We start from the raw sequence: 18,048 nt of genomic DNA, 5'->3' as shown, positions 1-18,048 counted from the left end.
TGAACCTTACTTTCATCAGATTTGGCTTAAGGAGAGAATAACATTCATACTCAATGTGGTATGAATATGTTATTATGTTATTTATTGTTGTTGTTATTTATTGTTACATGAAAGTATAGGGAAAGTGAGTAAGCAGGGGAAGGAGAAATTAGGTGAGATGATAGAAAGGAGGGTATGGGAGGAGAATGGGAGGAGAGGGTAATTAGAAATAGACATTTGTGAGGAGGGACAGGGTCAAAAGAGAGAATAGAATAAATGGGGAGCAGGATAGGATTCAGGGAAATATAGTTATTCTCTCACAATATGACTATTATGGAAGTGTTTTGCATGACCACACATACATAATCTATATCAAATTGTTTGCCTTCTCAGTGGGGGTGGGTGGGGATGGAGGAAGGGAGGAAAGTTGGAACTCAAAGTTCTAAAGCAAATGCTAAAAATTGTTTTTACATCCAGCTGGGAAATAAGACATATAGGCAATGGGGTATATAAATCTATCTTGCCCTTCAAGAATATAGAGGGGAAGGGGATAAGAGAAAATAGGGGTGTGATAGAAGCAAAGGCAAATGGGGGCAGGGGGTAATCAGAATGCACGGTGTCTTGGGGAGTGAAGAGGGGAGAGATGGGAAGAAAATTTGGAACTCATAATCTGGTGGAAGTAAATGTTGAAAACTAAAAATAAATTAATTAATTAATTTTTAAAATGAATTAAAAAACCCAAATAGTAGTATTTACAAATATAGTCAATTAAATTTATATGTAACTTCTGACAGTTTAGATATAGTATTTCATTCAATCTTCACAAAAACTCAGAAGCAAGTATTTCAAATATTACTATATTCATTTCACAGATGAGTAAACTGAAGCTTAGAAAGTTTCCAAGTTTTGCACAAGTTCACAGTTAATAAATATTGCAGCGTTTTCTAGTTGACTAGGCCTCCTTGCAAGTTATTATGTTTGTTTGTTTGTTTTTTCTGGCAGAACTCTATTTCCTCAAGGACGGGTTCCTCATCTTCTAATTTACTTCTGTCTACATCATTCAGTCCCTGAATACTTCAATAGTCTCTTGCATAAGGTCTCTAAAAGCAGCCACAATAGACATATGTCTACACTTGGAATATTGGGCTTAGAAAAAAAGGTAGCTTCTCTTTCTAATGTGGTCCAAATCCTACCTCTAACATTGGCCAGATGTGTGACCTAAGAAAAGTCACTTAAGTTTCTTTGGGTCTTGGTTTACCCATCTATAAACAGGAGATGATAATAGCATCCACATCCTAGGGTTATGAGGATCATTAGAGATAACATATGTACAGTGTCATATCAATGCCAGCTCTGAGAAAGTATAATAGATCTAAAACTAAAAAGGGTAGATAGATAGATAGATAGATAGATAGATAGATAGATAGATAGATAGATAGATAGATAGATAGACAGATAATATAGAGAGACATGTCAATGAAGTTATTAAAGTTTAAAAGTGAACTGGGATATGCTAAATATACAGGCTTTGCAAACCCCAAAGCTTTACTTTTTATTGCTACTGGCTTTGCTGTTGAGAAAGCCTAAAATAATATGATGAAAATTATTTGCATAAATACAAAGTCCACAGTCACAAACTTTGAGTCTATGGAATTTGTGAGCTTATTGGTAATAGGACCCAGGCTTTAAGAAAACAAAATCAAGAGGTAAGCAATCCTTAAAAAATAAAATTGAAAATCAATCCAAGGACCAAAATCTAAAGTTTTGCATCTGCTGCTTTCCAATATTAATTGAAATTAATCAGAGCCTGTTCATTTAACGATTTGCAAGTGTTTGTAGAGTTGCTTTCTTTTTAAAATATAACTTAATCCTCATCAGCTACCAGCAATTTAAATATTCAGAAGAACCCACATCCTCCGCCATGCAGGTTTCATAATGAACTAAAACAAACTTTTCTGAGGATCCTGATTTACTGATTTGCTAATAATCACTGATGAACTTTAACCTAGACTTCTAGGTATCCTTTGGAGAACATGAACATTGGATTACCATTTTCTTTCCACTATGTAAACGTTCATAGAAGCAAAAATCCACTTTGGAAAACCTGAGCAAGTATAGTAATGAAGAATGAATTTACTTAATTGATCAGACTCAATTTCTCCATTCCTTTTCATGTTCACCTGGCCTGTCCCATCATTTGCTAGAGGTTTGATTGTTTCATTACCAAGTTACAATAAGATTGGGATATCTATTTTACATTTCATCTCTAATAGAATATGCTTGCAATAAGCCACGTACAATAAACTACTGTGGGTGGTTATCTAGCAAATTATCCTCAGTACTTTTCAGGAACAGAATGCTTGTTTGTGTCATTATTTCCTTGTTGTTTTCTGGTGGCTTTTGTGTAGCCATAAAGACCAAAGCCTCTTTGATTCCTTAATATGTGGATAAATATTCTTGAAGTAGGGCTGGAAGTAATTCAATTTCTCTGCCATTCTCTTATCTCATTCATCAACTAAGATTTTGAAACCACAACCATCTTGCTATTCTGTAAACCCTAATGGATAGCTCCCATTTGGAAAAATGTATAATAAACTTGAGATTTACTCTTCAGTTCCATGTTGCTACAAATGAAGGAAAATTCACTCACCAGTCTGGATACTAAATGTTTCTATACATGGGGTTAGGCAGCATCAATTTTCCATAGGCTTTATTACGTGGATCCCTTGGAACAAATACAGAATCCTTCCTTCCAAAATTCCAATGCACTGTCTTAAGCTGTTTCCTTCTTAAGAGGGAAGAACACTCACCTATGCAGATATATAGAAAAGCTTTGGATTTGACGTCAAAGGACCTGGATTCAAATTCTAGCTTCACTCTCAATCATTCATTAAATGCCTGCTATATTCTAAGTATTGCAACAATGAACTGTGGATATGAAAAAAATTCAATAATTTCTGCCCTCAAAAAGTTTACATTCTGTTGGGGGAAACAACATAAGCATACACAAAATAAATGCAAGATACTTTGGAGAAGGAAGACACTAGCAACTGGGAAGGTTGAAGAAAGAGTTGACTTAAGAGGTGACACTTGAGCTGAATTTTGAAGGAAATTGGGATTCTGAGGCAAAAATCAGGAGACTCTGTCCTAGGAATAGAGAACAAAGGCATGACAACTGTAGGACATATGTCATGTTTTAAGTACATCAAGGTTGGTTTAACAAGGTTGGTTTCCCACAGAGTGGGAAAAGGGAATAACAGTAAGCCTGAAAAGAAGGGATGAAGCCAGATTGTGATGGGCTTTAAATGCTAAACAGAAGCATTTATATTTGATCCCATATGTAATAGGGAGACAGAGGAGTTTGTTGTGCCAGGAGGTGACACAGTCGGACCTATGCTTTAGAAATACAACTTTTGCAATGATGCCGAGAATAGATCAGAGAGGGGAAAAAAGGAGACAAGACTGGAAGACCACTTTAATTAGTCCAAGCAAGAAGTGGAGAGGGACTGAAATAAGGGGGTGGCCATATGACTAAGAGGAAAAGAACAGAGGTGAGAAATGTTATGGAGGTATAATTGACAAGAGTTGGCAACTAATCAGATACCTGGGAAATGGGGAGAGTTTGGGAACATTCTAGGGTTGTTTTTAGAGTGACGAAGAGGATAGTATGGTTCTTCAACAAAAATAGGGAAAGAAAGAAGAGGAATAGATTTGTGGGGAAAGATAATGAACATAACATTTTAAATTTCAGATGTATTTGGAACATCCAGCTCAAAATATAAATGTGTGTGGGGGTGGAAGAGCAGAAGAAAAATAGCATTCATTAAGCACCTACTATACGCCAAGCACTTTGCTATGTGATTTACACATATTATCTCATCTGATCCTTACTTTTGACAACTCTGTGAAGTAGGTGTTCTCATTTGGGTAATGTGGGACTGGAAGACAGGAGAAAGATCATGGTTAACTATACAGTCATGGGAGCCTTCCTAGGAGAATAGGGATGAATCCATAAAAATTAATCAAAAAATTATTAAATTCTTACTACGTACCAAGTACCATGCTAAAAATTAGAGACACATCAAAAATGGTAAAAATAGTTTCCTTCTCACAAGGAGTCAACATTTTAATGGACCAAACAATATGCACAAATACAGACTAGTTACAAAGACCAAGTATACAAAGTAGATGGGAAGTCATCCCATAGGGATAATTCAAAGTGGAAGGCATTAGCATGGAGAGGGATGGGAAAGGTCATCTGAAAAAGGTGAGATTTGATTTGAGTAGTGAAGAAAGCCAAGGAAACAAGGATGTGGAGTGAGGGGGAAAAGCATTCAAAGAATATAGAACAGCCAATGCAAACACATGGAAAGAAAAGACAAAAGTGTCCTTTCCAAGGAAGGGCAAATAGACCAGTATGGTTGCCATCTACTATCAACCAGCAGACCAGGTTGAATGGAGATAAAGGGGAGAGGGGAGTAACACATAAAAAGACAGGAAAGACAGGAAAAGGCCAGATTACAAAGGACTTTAAATAGTAATCAGAGGTTTTCATTTTATCTTAGAGGAAACAGGGAGCAACTAAAGTTTATTCACCGTGGTGGAACATGAGTCATCATTACAGCAGCTCAGTGGAGGGCATTGCAGTTGGGAGATGTTTAAAGTGAGGAGACTTGTGATAATGTATAAGAGAAGTGCCTTGGAGAAAGATTGTGGAGTTTGCATAGACATTCTATTACTGGGTCTGGTTGGCTAAATACACCATGAAGATGAGGCTCTTTAACTGACAGCAAAGGCATTGAAAAAGTCCTATTGGCTTCAACCACAATCTCTGCCTCATTAGATTCTAGGCGATTTCAGTAATTCCTTAGCTCTTGGGTACACTGAAGAGAGTAGTCTCCAATTTTGAGAGAGTAAGCCACAGAAATTCAGGAGTTGGGATCCAGGCTGTGTTTTACTGGCAGTGCAGCAGCAATGTCAATGGGGCAAGAAACAAGCTTTACAAGCAACCTTCAGGACTCCTGTCTAGGGCAAGACTTTATCCAGAGGTCATAAAGCATCTGTGCCTGAATTCAGTGGGACCAATATTATAATAGGAACTAAACTAAGTTTTGAGCCTACTCCCCTAGAGATAAAAGTGATATAGGGGAGATTATGCTCCTGAGATGTTGGGGGAAATGTTTATATATTTGTTCTTGCTATATTCTTTTGTATAAGCTACCCAATAATAAGAGGATAAATGAACATGGAAGTAAAAGGAACACAGGTAGTTGGGACCCAAGCTGATGGCAAAGGAAAGAAACAGCTACAAACCCTTTGTGGTACTCTAGTATCTTAAGGGGCAGATGAAACTGACCTGGCACTGAGAGGATAAGGTCAGACCATACATTTGCTATAATAATTCAAGGGAAAGATGATGAGGGTCTGAACTAGGGTGCAAAGGATTTTGTGAGAGATATTAGGAAGATAGAAAGCAGGTTTGGAAGTGGACTAGATATGTGAGACTGAAGAATTGAGGGTGACACTAAGGCTATCAGAGAAAATGGTAGCGCAATAATTGGAAAGTTTAGAAGAGGGAAGAGTTGGGAGGGGGAATAAAATTTTGGTTTTGGACATAAATGTGAAATGCCTATGAGACATCCAGTTCAAGATATCTTAAAAGGCAGTTGGTGATACAGGTCTGTAGCCCAAGAGAGGGTAAAGGCTAGATTTACAGATCTAGATGTTCTCTGCACAGGATTCATTTTCCATAGAGTTCATTAGAACACACTATATATATGTATATGTATATATATATGTATATGTATATGTATATATATATACATATACATATACATATATATATAGTATACCCATAATTAGGAGGTGGGTCATGGACAATGGTAAACCAAAAAAGACTGAGAAGTAATCAGATAGCAAAGAGACAAATCTTACTCCTTACATTATCTTGGGCAAGTCAGTTTATGTCAGTAGACCTCAGTTTCTTCATCTATAAAATTAGGGGGATAATTTATAAAGTCTTTTCTAGTTATGATATTAGGAATCTAAAAAACCCTCTTATCAGCATCTCCAAAGAGTCCCCCTAGACTTTAAAAAAGGCAAAGAGCAAATTCAAGAATTCACCACTTCATTTCTACTCAGCTCTAATATTTATTAACTCTGACCATGGACAAGTTCACTATACCTGTTTGAGCTTTAGTTTCCTTATCTGTAAAAGGAAGATACCTTTACTATCTGCCTCAGAGGATTATCTTAACAAAAAATGTCAGAGAAAAGTGAATGCTGTCATTTGAGTCCTTCCAACATGGCAAGTGAAGGCACCCAGCCCACTAGGGGTTTATCTTATGCTTGCCTTTACATCACCCTATTTGTTCACCCAACAGCAGCCTCCAACCCAAAGACTATACTCTTCATTTGCCTCCATTTCAATTTAGTCAGAGGCCTCTCCTTTCATCTAATACCTGTCTAGCCTTTTTCATATCAGATTTGAAAAGCCTGTTCTCACCAACTAGTCTTCATCATGTCTTTCTGTTTGCTTGCTAACATATCAGTCTGTTTACCTTAATGGTTAGGTGCTTTCTACAGAATCTGCAACAGACTAGAATCAGTTACTAACTTAGCTTCTGGAGATAAGTTATAACTTTGAGAACAGTGATTTGATTTCCCTCAACATGCAACCTGGAGAGTTATTTATTGAGAAATCCATTAATTTCTGCTATCTATTTTACTATCATAAGAAATCTATGTAACTATATCCCATCATGTGGAGACTCTGAAACAATGCTAGTTTTCTATATTCCTTGCTTAAGCTCTTATCTCTCTCTACTTGGAACAACCAGCAATTTTCAAATTCTGTACAAAGACCTTATTCATTTAGAATTTCCTCTTTTCCCTCCATCATACTTTAAAATATATTTACAAATAAAAAGCTTCAAAAGGCTAAGTATTTGATGGAAAGCTTCACTTTTATCCACAGCTGCAATTTAAAATGGCAGCCTTGGGCTGCTCTTTTCCCCCTTAGTTTAAATTCATGTAATTCAATTTCAATCTAATATGTATTAAGTATCTAACACATATGATACACAATGTTAGGTACTACGACCTATATATAAAATGAAGATACAATGAAGAAAGAGTACACTTCCTAACTTCAAGGAGCAGCTAATGTGACATAAAAATATTCACATTCAGATTTTCTTTAGTTTACATAATGCAACTGACCTATTGGAGGAGAGTATCTCATGGAGGTCTAACCCTCAAGATTTCAAAGGTTCAACCGATGAAACATACGTATTTTCCTTTCTAAAAAAGCAATGCCATCTATTACTACATCAGAAACAGGCAAGTATGCATACAAAAAGAAGAGACCTTTCAATGCCATAGTGTTCTCAAAGCCCTAGGCAAAATTGCAAAGTAGTTGGTTTATCTTTGTACTCTTTCATCATTTCCTCTCTTCTGAACTATCCTGATTTTGCCCTCTGCCAGTCAGTAGTCAACACGAATGTGTTAAGTGCTTGCTGTGCGTTAGGCACTGTGTTAAGCACAGTGGGATACAAAGTATAAAAAGAAAGGCAAAAACATAGTCTCTACCCACAAGGGGTTCATAGTCATTGAGAGACAACAAGCAAGTGACTTTATGTCACCTCACTTGGAAATGTTCTTTCCTAAAAGTGACTCCAAATTCCACAATCACCTCACCTCATCTTACCCTCCAACTCCAATCAAAACTTCTCTTCCCTGAGGGAAAAAAATAACCCATCCCCACTGAGAATACCCTAGGCCTCCATCATCTCTCATCTGTCCTCTTTGCCTCTAGCCTCTGCCTCCTTTTGCTCCCTCTCACATGCTAGTATTAGAGCTTATTCTTGTGAAAATCTCCTTTGCACATTTCCTCTCCCCATTTCTCCTGTTTCCTCTGGCCACACCCAGAGAGTGATACCAAAGACTAAAGTGGTCAGGGTCTATGTCCAAGAGACCATTATGAAGGAGCTGCACTGTTGGCATGATGTTTGGTTCTACGTGTGACTATCTTGATAGTGAAGAGACAGAAGTAAGTGATGCTTAAGGGCTATGGCAAAGTAACAAGTCAGCAGAGACTAGAAGTAGGCAGCATAGCCAAAATTCAAAAATAAAAGGTTACAATGAGGCAGTGCTCTGACTCAAAAAGGGGAAGGGGATAGCTTTGTCTAATTTAGGTAAGACTCTGAGAAGTAAGGCATCCAAACAGGCTTGTGCATTTACACATGCTTCTAAATGACTCAACAAAGGAATTGCAACAAATATATGGCCCCCCCCAAAATACATGATTTTTTTTCTTTGTCGTCCTTTGGTACTTACATACGCAGCATGTGGAAGTGTAGGTTCAGACACTGTTACAGGAGAAAGGATTTGCTTTCGAAAATGTGGGAGTGTTGTCTTCAGTTATTATTCACCATAATTACTAGTTCAATTCTTCCACTAATAGCCATTGACCAATATACCTAACCAGTCAGTTACATAGCTTGATAGAATACATGAGGCACATTTTTTCAGCACAGTGCCCTCCTCCTGGTATCATTGTCTACTATGGGCTTTATTGCCATTCAATTTGGTACCAAAAGAAACTTATTGGCACTTTTCTCAAGGTGGCTGACTTTCAAACTAGTACAATGATCAGTATGTCTATAAAACCTTAAGAATTCCAATTGCACTGATACTTATAACACTTAGAAGAGAATTAGACTAAAGAGAAAATCTTAGAGAATGTATTTAATAAATCTCATGCACTATGTCTCATGTCTGTGGCTGCCCAACGGTTACATGCTGACAAAGCTAATAGACTTATTTCATATGATTAATATCTAATTGATCTCCTGTCATCAAATCTCCTTTCTCCCATCCATTCCTCACACATTAACCTGCTAGTCTCTCTGCCTCATTTTACCCCATTCCAGTTCACCCTTCACTTAGCTGTCAAATTGATTTTACTAAAAGGCAGATCTGATCATATTATCCTCCAATCTGCCCCCCATTCAATAAAATTCAGTTCTTCCTTTATACTTCCAGGATAAAATACAAAATCTTCTAGCTTTTTAAACCCTTCATAACCTGGTCCCTTCCTACCTTCCCAGTTTTCATACACTTTGTTCCCCTTCACATATTCTAAGATCACGTAACACCTTGCTCTTCCTTGCAGAAGACATCTCCCAATGCCATTACCAATTCCATTCATTTTCAGTAGGTGCCCCTCATGCCTGAAATTTCCTCTTCCTTCGTTTTTGCCTCCTAGATTCTGTTCAGACTTGGCTAAAATTGCACCTTTTGCAAAAGGCCTTTTCCAGTCCTCCCTTAATCTTATTTGCTTGCCTCAGAAACTATTCCTGATTTGTCCCATATATACCCTATTTGTACATACTTATTAGTATGTTATCTCCCCCATTCGACTATGAGCTTCTTGAGAGCAGAAATTGTCTTTTGCTTTTCTTTGTACCCTAATCACTCACCGAAGTGTCTAGCGTAGATGCTTAATATATGTATATTTACTGATTCCCAAAGTTATTTTCTATGTCACTCTATAAACTCTAATCATTGAATATTATCATTCATGTCAGATGAAAACTCCTCTATCATCTAAGGCCATTCTCAACCTTGTTCTGACCTACCTTTTCAGCTTTATCATATATTCTTCTCCTTCATGAACTCATGGTCTAGACAAACAAGCTTTCTTTCATACACAACACTCTTTCTTCTCTTTCCATGCATTTTGACTCCATGCATTATCCCCTGTACTTGAATCTCATTCTTTCCATGTTTCTGGCTCTAAGAATTTAGAGTATCCTTCAAAGTTCAACTGAAGTGTCAGTTTCTTTTTTTAACCTTTTTTAAAATTTTAGACAGATACCAAAACTTAAACATATAATAAGAAAAGAAAACCAAACATATAAAGCTAAATATAAAATAAAAGAAAAAACATACCAAATGCACAGCAGATTGTAGGAGAGGATTCAAAATATATAGCAATAACTTTCCATTTCAAGAAAGTCTATATATTATGTTGAAAGCTGTCCATCTTTAATTTGCTTCCTTGTTGGTTTTCTTCTGTCCAATGCTGTACACTTTTTACTTTGTCTTCTTTTCCCCTTCTTCTCCTCTCCCTGCTAAACATCGGCTTCTACACTAGGTCTTTCCTGTTGTTCCAGCTACTAGGGGCAAAAATTATTTTCTATTTATAAATACTTGCATGTATACATACATAAATACATAATGAATATGTATATGCATATATGTGAATATATATTCCAATAGAATATAAGTTCCTGAAGATCAAGAACCATATTCTTACATGCCCAGTACCTGCCAGAGCTGGTGCTTACTAAATGTTTGCTGACATTTATTATTTAATATGGTTGTTCACTATTTATATGAAAAAAACTTTCCATTCACTTTCCATTGGCAATAAAGTAAAAACTCTTAAGCACACATCGGGTACATCATTTCCAACTTAACTGTTATCAGCATTGGTGCTATAAATGGTTGGTTCTTTTTTCTTTTGCCTCCAGGTTATGCAGTTATTTGCACAATTTAAAGTTTAGTTTATTTTACTTTATTTTCAGATACTGTTTAGGATAAAGGTGATAAATACCTCATGATTACCTCTTTATAACTCTCTCTAAAGAATAAACATCTCAATTTGTTCTTAGTTTCTCCAGTCTCACCTACAAAAAGGTGGGCATTGAATTATTATAACCGAGAAAATCAATCTTTGATTTATTGCTTCATGGGTGCATCTTCCTAATGTATTGAAGTAACTAAAATGGCCAAGAAAATGGTAGAAAAAAATTAATATCAATACTGTTAATGCAACAGAAGCTATAATCTTGCCCTTATACAAAAGAATTGTTGCTCAGATTTACTCTAGTTCAGTTGATTCTGGTTAACAAACCTTAGAAAAGACATGGGGATAAGAAAACTCTAAATATTGCCACTTCTAGGAAAGACACTGAGTAAAGACAACAAGTAAACAACAGCAACCACTTTATCAAAAAGTACCATTCCCTCAATGTGCCCCTCTGTCCATGACTCCACAAACACAGCTTTATCCCAATTTTAAGGGAACAAGAGACACAAAAGAAAGACCTAACAGGTAGGATAGGGATTACCATCATTGGCTTGTCAGTAAATCGGTCAAGTCAGAGAGCTTAAATGTGGGAATATGAAGTCTCAGAGGCTTGGATGCTTATGTTCATGCCTCTATCCCATTCTCTATAACCTAGAGGTTATAGGAAAAGAAGTAAAGGAGTTTGCAAGTCTACCCTATTGGCAGGAGTTAAACTGTACCCCAGAAAGGTTAGTAGAAGTAACCGAAATGACCCCTAGCACAAAGATGACCTTAACAAGAAGAACAAGAAAGAATGATCCCAGTAAGAGATTGATAGACACGACTAGATGAGATATTTGATGCAAGGGTCCATTTATTCTGAAAAGCCAACGCTGGGGAAAAGAATGTTTTAGTGTGGCTACAAAAGCAGTCATTTCTAACTATATTGTCAATCTTGCTGCAATCAAACAGACCTGAGGGAAAATGCCTATGCTTTTGTAGAAATGAGTCAACTCTTCCTTATACTTGGGAATATCAGTTTACAAGCCATTCTGAAAGAAATGATATATGGACAAAGAATCTTTAAAAGAGACCATACTCTTAACATAACCAGGGTGAGAGGGCAATTAAGTTTAAGGCCAGAAGGCAGCAATAACTTCTAGCATCTCCAGCAATACTCCAAGGATCTCTTTCACATTAAAGTAATAGAACAAAAAAGGAAAGAAAACTAAAACCCTTAGTGTTTTATATATACATACACATACACATACACATATACATACATACATAAATATGTGTGTATACATATTTATATGTGTGTACAAACACACACATATATGTATGTATATAGACGTGTGTGTATACACAAACACACACACATATATGATAGAGCTAAGACCCTTGAAATGATAGGGCACGAGAGATTCAGGTGCTACTGTTCATGACAGAACAATGTCACTTTTTCTTGGATTACAAGTCCCATTTTCATGTCTCTTTAGAAAATTGTTACGTATCAGGGCAAAGCAAATGCCTGACAGGTGGTGAAATAATGGTTCTGTGTCACAAGGTCAGTAATAGTTACATCTTTGATAATGCCTTACAAATCTTTTCCAATTTTCTTGGATATGTCAGAAATCACAGGACTCTTAAGAGTCAAGGGTTGGGGAAAATAAATAGTGAAGAGCAAATAAAATGACCAAGGATATTAGGAGGTTTACCTGAGAGAATAGGCTTAAAAATGTAAGGGTTTTTACACTGGAAAAGCAAAGGATGAGATTTAAAATTATAAATTTATGAAGTACATGAATAGAATAGACACAGAATTGTTCACCAAATTATGAAGCATAAAAACTATGGTAACACCACTAGACTTGAAAGAAAGAAGTTTGAGGATGTATAAAAAGAAGTATTGTTCACATACTGGGTAAACATAATAATTAATTATTCCTGAGAAGTGGGAAAGGCTAAAAATATAAGTAACCTTCAAAAAAAGTTTAGATAAATTTGTAGATGAAAGACCCTTAATTGGCTGTCACACATGGTAATTAGCAAGTGGAAAGCACTTTCATGGACAGAAAGCTCAAGCAAGCAAGCAAGACTTTATTAATCACTTACTCTGTGCCAGTCACTGTTCTAAGTGCTGGAGATACAAAGCAAAAGCAAAAAAATGAAAACAATCTCTACCCTCAAGGACCTTATGTTCTAAAGAGGAAGGGGGAAATCAACATATATAAATTAGAAATCACGGAATTGGGAGACGGCATAGCAAGAAGAAGGTCAATTTATATAAACCATAGATCATATGAAAGGTAGTGATGTTAAAATATGAGGAAAGTTAGACCAGATTTTAAAGGGTCTCAAAAGATAAAACAAAGTTTATATCTGATCCTAATGAGAAGTCAATAGTTTATTGAGTAAGGAAGTGTCACGGTCAGGCCTGCACTTTTAAGAAATAAACACTCTTGCAGGTAGGTAGAAGATAGATGGGAGTGGGGAGAGATGAGGTAGAAAACTCAATTAAGAGGCCATTGAAATGGTCCAAAAAGAAGTGATGAGGACCTGGACTAAGAAGGTGGTTGTGTGAGCAGTGAGAAAGAGACAGATTCAAGTTGATGAGGTACCAATGGTACAATTTGGCAATTGACTGGTTAAGTGGTAGTAATGGAAAGGAAAATTCTGAGTTTATGAATCTGGAAGATTGGAAATATGACAAAAATAGGGAAGTTTAGAACAGAGGTGGGTTTGTGGGTGTTGAAAATGAGTACATTTTCCGACATTGGGATTTTGGACCAAATTATCCAGTTGTCAGATGGTGTTGTGAGAGTGGAGTTCTGGAGAAAAATCAGGACCAGATTTATAGGTTGGCACAAAGGAAGCCAATGAGGCAACCAAGGGAGAGAATAATGTAGAGAGAAAAGGAAAAATGATATAAAACAGTATAATATGGATTATCAACCATAAGAAGCAGCATTAATATAGAAAAAGAAGGCTGATCTCTATTCTACACAGGACAGTCCTTCAAATATCTAAGACAATTATCATGGCCTATGGTCCTCCTTTAATTTTTTTCCTTAAGGCTAAATATATCTACTTCCTTCGTTGCAGTCCTGGTTTCTAGTCCTTTCAGTCATCTGGTCACTCTCCTAAAGACACTACAATTTGTTAATTTCTTTCCTAAAATGTGGTTTCCAGAAGTGAACATAGCACTTCAGATGTGGCCTGACCAGAGAAAAACAGTAGAATTAGTCTTTTTTTTCTAGTGCTTATGCCTCTCTTACCATAACCTAATTTCACCTTAACTTTTTTGACTGCAACTTAGGTTGAATTTATAACACACTAAAATTCCTGTAATTTTTTTTCAAATCAAGTTTTATCTAGTTTTTACAATTTATTTCTTTCTAACCTAAGTGCAGCATATATTTTTCCACTTAGGAAAATCAGTCCGTTGTTATAGCCTGTCTGGTTAATCCTGGCTCTCTATCACCTGAAAATTTGTCTAGAAGAAGTTAAGTGATAGAGGGAAGAGAGTATTGGACTGGAGGTCTGGAGGACCTGAGTTCAAATCATTACTAACTGTGTGACCCTGAGGAAATCACTTAATCACTGGTTGCGTAACTTTCCTCCTCTATTTTTTCAATTTTTTTTAACATCTTTATTTGAAGTTTTGAGTTCTAAATTCCATCCTTCCCTCATTCCCTTCCCTCTCCACTCCCTGCAATGGAAGGTAATCAGATATAGGTTATACATGTACAATTATATAAAATATTTCCATATTAGCCATTTTGTACAAAAAGGCTAGAATAAAAGAAAAAATGGAAGAAAGTGAAAATTAGCATGCTTCGGTCAGTATTCAATCAATATAAGTTCTTCCTCTGGAGGCAGAGAATAAACTTCAAAATATTCATTGAGATTGTCTTGGATCATTACATTTCTGAGAACAGCTAAGTCATTCACAGTTTTTCATCTTACAATGTAGCTGTTACTGTGTACAAGATTCTCTTGGTACTGTTCGCCTCACTATGCATCAGTTCATGTAAATTTTGTAAGATTTTTCTGAAATCATCATGCTTCTCATTTCTTATAGCATAAAAATATTCCATTACAATCATATACCAGAGCTTGTTTAACCATTACCCAATTAATGGGCATCTCTTTTATGTCCAATTCTTAGCCACCACAAAAAGAGCTGCTATAAATAATTTTGTACAAATAGGTCTTTTCCCCTTTTTTTGGATCTCTTTGGAATACATACATCACACTGGCATTGCTGGATGGGAGGTTATGCACAGTTTTATAGCCCTTTGAACATAGTTCCAAATTGTTCTCCAGAATGGTTAAATCAGTTCACAACTCCTTTAATAGTCCCATTTTTTCTACATCCCTTTCAGCATCCAACATTTTTCATTTTTGTCATATTAGTCACTCTAATAGGTGTGAGGTGGTACCTCAGAGTTATTCTAATTTACATTTCTCTAATCAATGGTGATTTAAAGCATTTTTCATATGACTATAAGTAGCTTTGATTTCTTTGCCTGAAGACTGCCTATTCAAATCCTTTAACAACTTATCAGTTGGGCAATCACTTGTGTTTTTGTAAATTTGATTCAGTTCTCCATATATTTGAAAAATGAGGCTTTATCAGAGATCCCTGTTGCAAAAAAAAATTATTTCCCTTCTAATTCTGGTTGCTCAGGTTTTGTTTATACAAAAACTTTTCAATTTTACATAATCAAAATTATCTATATTTTGTAATGCTCTCTACATCTTCTTTTTGGTCTTAAATTCATTCCTTATCCAGAAATCTGACAGATAAACTATTCCATGCTCTCTTAATTTGCTTATGGTATCACCCTTTATGTATAAATTGTGTATCTATGTTAACCTTAAATTGGTATATGGTGTGAGATGTTGGTCTATTTCTAATTTCTGCCATACTATTTTCTAGTTTTCCCAGCAGTTTTTGTCAAATAATGAGTTCTTGTTTCAAAAGCTTGTTTCTTTGAGTTTATCATATACTAGGTTACTATGATCATTTATTGTAATATAATTTGTACCTAATTTATGTGACTGATTCACCACTATATTTTTTTAGCCAGTCTCAGATTGTTTTGATAATTACTACTTTAAAAAGTTTCAAATCTGGTACAGCTAGATCATCTTCTTTCATATTTTTTCATTAATGCCCTTGTTATCCTTCAGTTTTTGTTCTTCCAGATGAATTTTGTTACTATTTTTCTAGCTCTATAAAATAATTTTTTGATAGTTTGATTGGTTTGGCACTGAATAAATAGATTAATTTAGGTAGAATTATCATTTTGATTATATTTCCTCACCTACCCATGAGCAATTAATATTTTTCCAATTGTTTAGATCTGGCTTCATTTGTGTAAAAGTATTTTATAGGTGTGTTCATACCTGCACAACTTGTAAACTTCTTAAGGCCACAGATAGGTTAGACTAGAAACAAACTGACAATCGTTGGTTGTCATGGTCACATGACAAACAGGAATGGCAACCCTGCATTGTTCACTGGCTACTTGATATCCTTTGGTGGGTCACATACAGCCCCCGCCCCGGGCTCTAAGTTGTGCAGATCTGATTGAGTTCTTGGATTTGTCTTGGCAGGTAAACTCTCAAGTATTTTATACTGTCAACAGTTATTTTACCAGGAATTTCTCTTTCTATTTCTTGCTGTTGGATTTTGTGGGTAAAATTTATGGAAATGCTGATGATTTATGTGGGTTTATTTTGTATCCAACAACTTTGCTAAAGTTGTTAATAACTTCAAGTAGTTTTTTAGTTGATTCCCTAAAGTATTCCAAGTATACTATTGTATTATCAGCAAAGAGTGATAGTTTTGTTTCCCCATTGCCTATTCTAATTCCTTCCATCTCTTTTTCTTCTCTTATTGCTATAGCTAATGTTTCTAGTACAATGTTAAGTAATAGAGGCTTGTTTCATCCATGATTGTATTTGGAAGGTTTGTAGATCATTCTTATTACAGATAATGTTTGATGATGGCTTTACATAAATGTTACATATCATTTTAAGGTAATCTCCATTTATTCCTATGCCCGCTAGTATTTCTAATAGGAATGGGTGTTGTATTTTGTCAAAAGCTTTTTTTTTTTTTTTTTTTTTTGGCATGTATTGAGATAATCATCTGATTTCTGTTGGTTTTGTTATTGATGTGGCTCATCATGCTGATAGTTTTCCTGAACCAGACCTGCATTCCTGGTAAAAATCCTGCCTGGTCATAGTATATGATCTTTGTGATATATTGCTATAATCTCGTTGCTAGCATTTTATTTAAATTTTTGCATGAATATTCTTTAGAGAAATTTGTCTATTATTTTCCTTCTCTATTTTGGCTTTTCTTGGTTTGGGTATAAAGACAATATTGTATCATAAAAGCAACTTGGTAGGAATCCTTCTTTACCTCTTTTTCCAAATAATTTATATAGTATTGGGATTAATTGTTCCTTAAATGTTTGGCAGAATTTGCTTGTGAATCCACCTGGTCCTGGGGATTTTTTGTTAGGAAATTCATTGATAACTTGTTCAATTTCTTTTGCTAAGGTTGGGCTTTTTAAAGTATTTTATTTCTTCTTCTGTTAATTTGGGTAATTAATATTTTTGTAGATATTTATCCATTTCATTTAGATTGGAATATAATTGGGCAAAACAGGTCTTAACAATTGTCTTAAGTTTCTCTTCATTGGTGATGAATTCATCCTTTTCATTTTTGATGCTATTTACTAGGTTTTCTTCCTTTTCTCTTTTTAAATAAAATTAACCAATGGTTTATCTATTTTATTGCTTTTTTCATAAAACCAGCTTTCAGTTTTATGTATTAGTTCAATGGTTTTTTTACTTCCAATTTTATTCATCTCTCCTTTGATTTTCAGGATTTCCAATTTGGTATTTAATTGGGGATTTTAATTTTTTCTTTTTCTGGTTTTTTTTTTTTTAATACTTAGATATGCCCAATTCATTGATCTGCTTTTTCTCTATTTTACTGATGTGAGCAATTAGAGATATAAGTTTTCCTCTACATATCACTTTGGCTGCATCCACTAAATTTTGGTATGGTATCTCGTTATTTTCTTTAATTAATTCTCAGTTGTTTCTATGATTAGTTCTTTGACTCACTTGTTTTTAAGATTAGGTTATTTAATTTCTGATTAATTTTTAATCTCTCCATTGTCCATTATTAAATATAATTTTTATTGCACTATAATCTGAAAAGGATGTGTTTACTATTTCTGATTTTCTGCATTTGGCTGTGAGATTTTTATGTGCTAATACATAGTCAATATTTGTGTAGGTGCCATGTATTTCTGAAAAAAAAGGAATATTCATTTCTATTCCCATTCAATTTTCTCCAGAGATTTATCATATCTAATTTTTCCAGAATTTTATTCACCTCTTTAACTTCTTTCTTGTTAACATTTTGGTTAGATTTATCTAATTTTGAGAGGGGAAAGTTGAGG

The 18,048-nt window shown here is 35.2% G+C and overlaps 1 long non-coding RNA gene across 2 annotated transcripts in view; it reads right to left on the bottom strand.

Moving 5' to 3' along the window:
• The window catches only part of LOC140523789 (uncharacterized), a 48,285-nt gene that overhangs the window by 9,496 nt on the left and 20,741 nt on the right, over window positions 1-18,048 (bottom strand). Inside the window, exon 1 of one of the 2 annotated variants that reach the window (XR_011973473.1) lies at window positions 9,934-10,156. The exons of the other annotated variant lie outside the window; for it this stretch is intronic. This is a non-coding gene — a long non-coding RNA (uncharacterized lncRNA). Of the gene's footprint in view, window positions 1-9,933; window positions 10,157-18,048 lie in introns of those variants that run through there. 2 annotated transcript variants of the gene reach the window in all.

This window comes from Notamacropus eugenii, chromosome 2, assembly GCF_028372415.1.
Source record: "Notamacropus eugenii isolate mMacEug1 chromosome 2, mMacEug1.pri_v2, whole genome shotgun sequence".
Classification (NCBI taxonomy): domain Eukaryota; kingdom Metazoa; phylum Chordata; class Mammalia; order Diprotodontia; family Macropodidae; genus Notamacropus; species Notamacropus eugenii.
The sequence above is the reverse complement of the archived record's forward strand: the minus strand, read 5'-3'. Positions and strand labels throughout refer to the sequence as shown.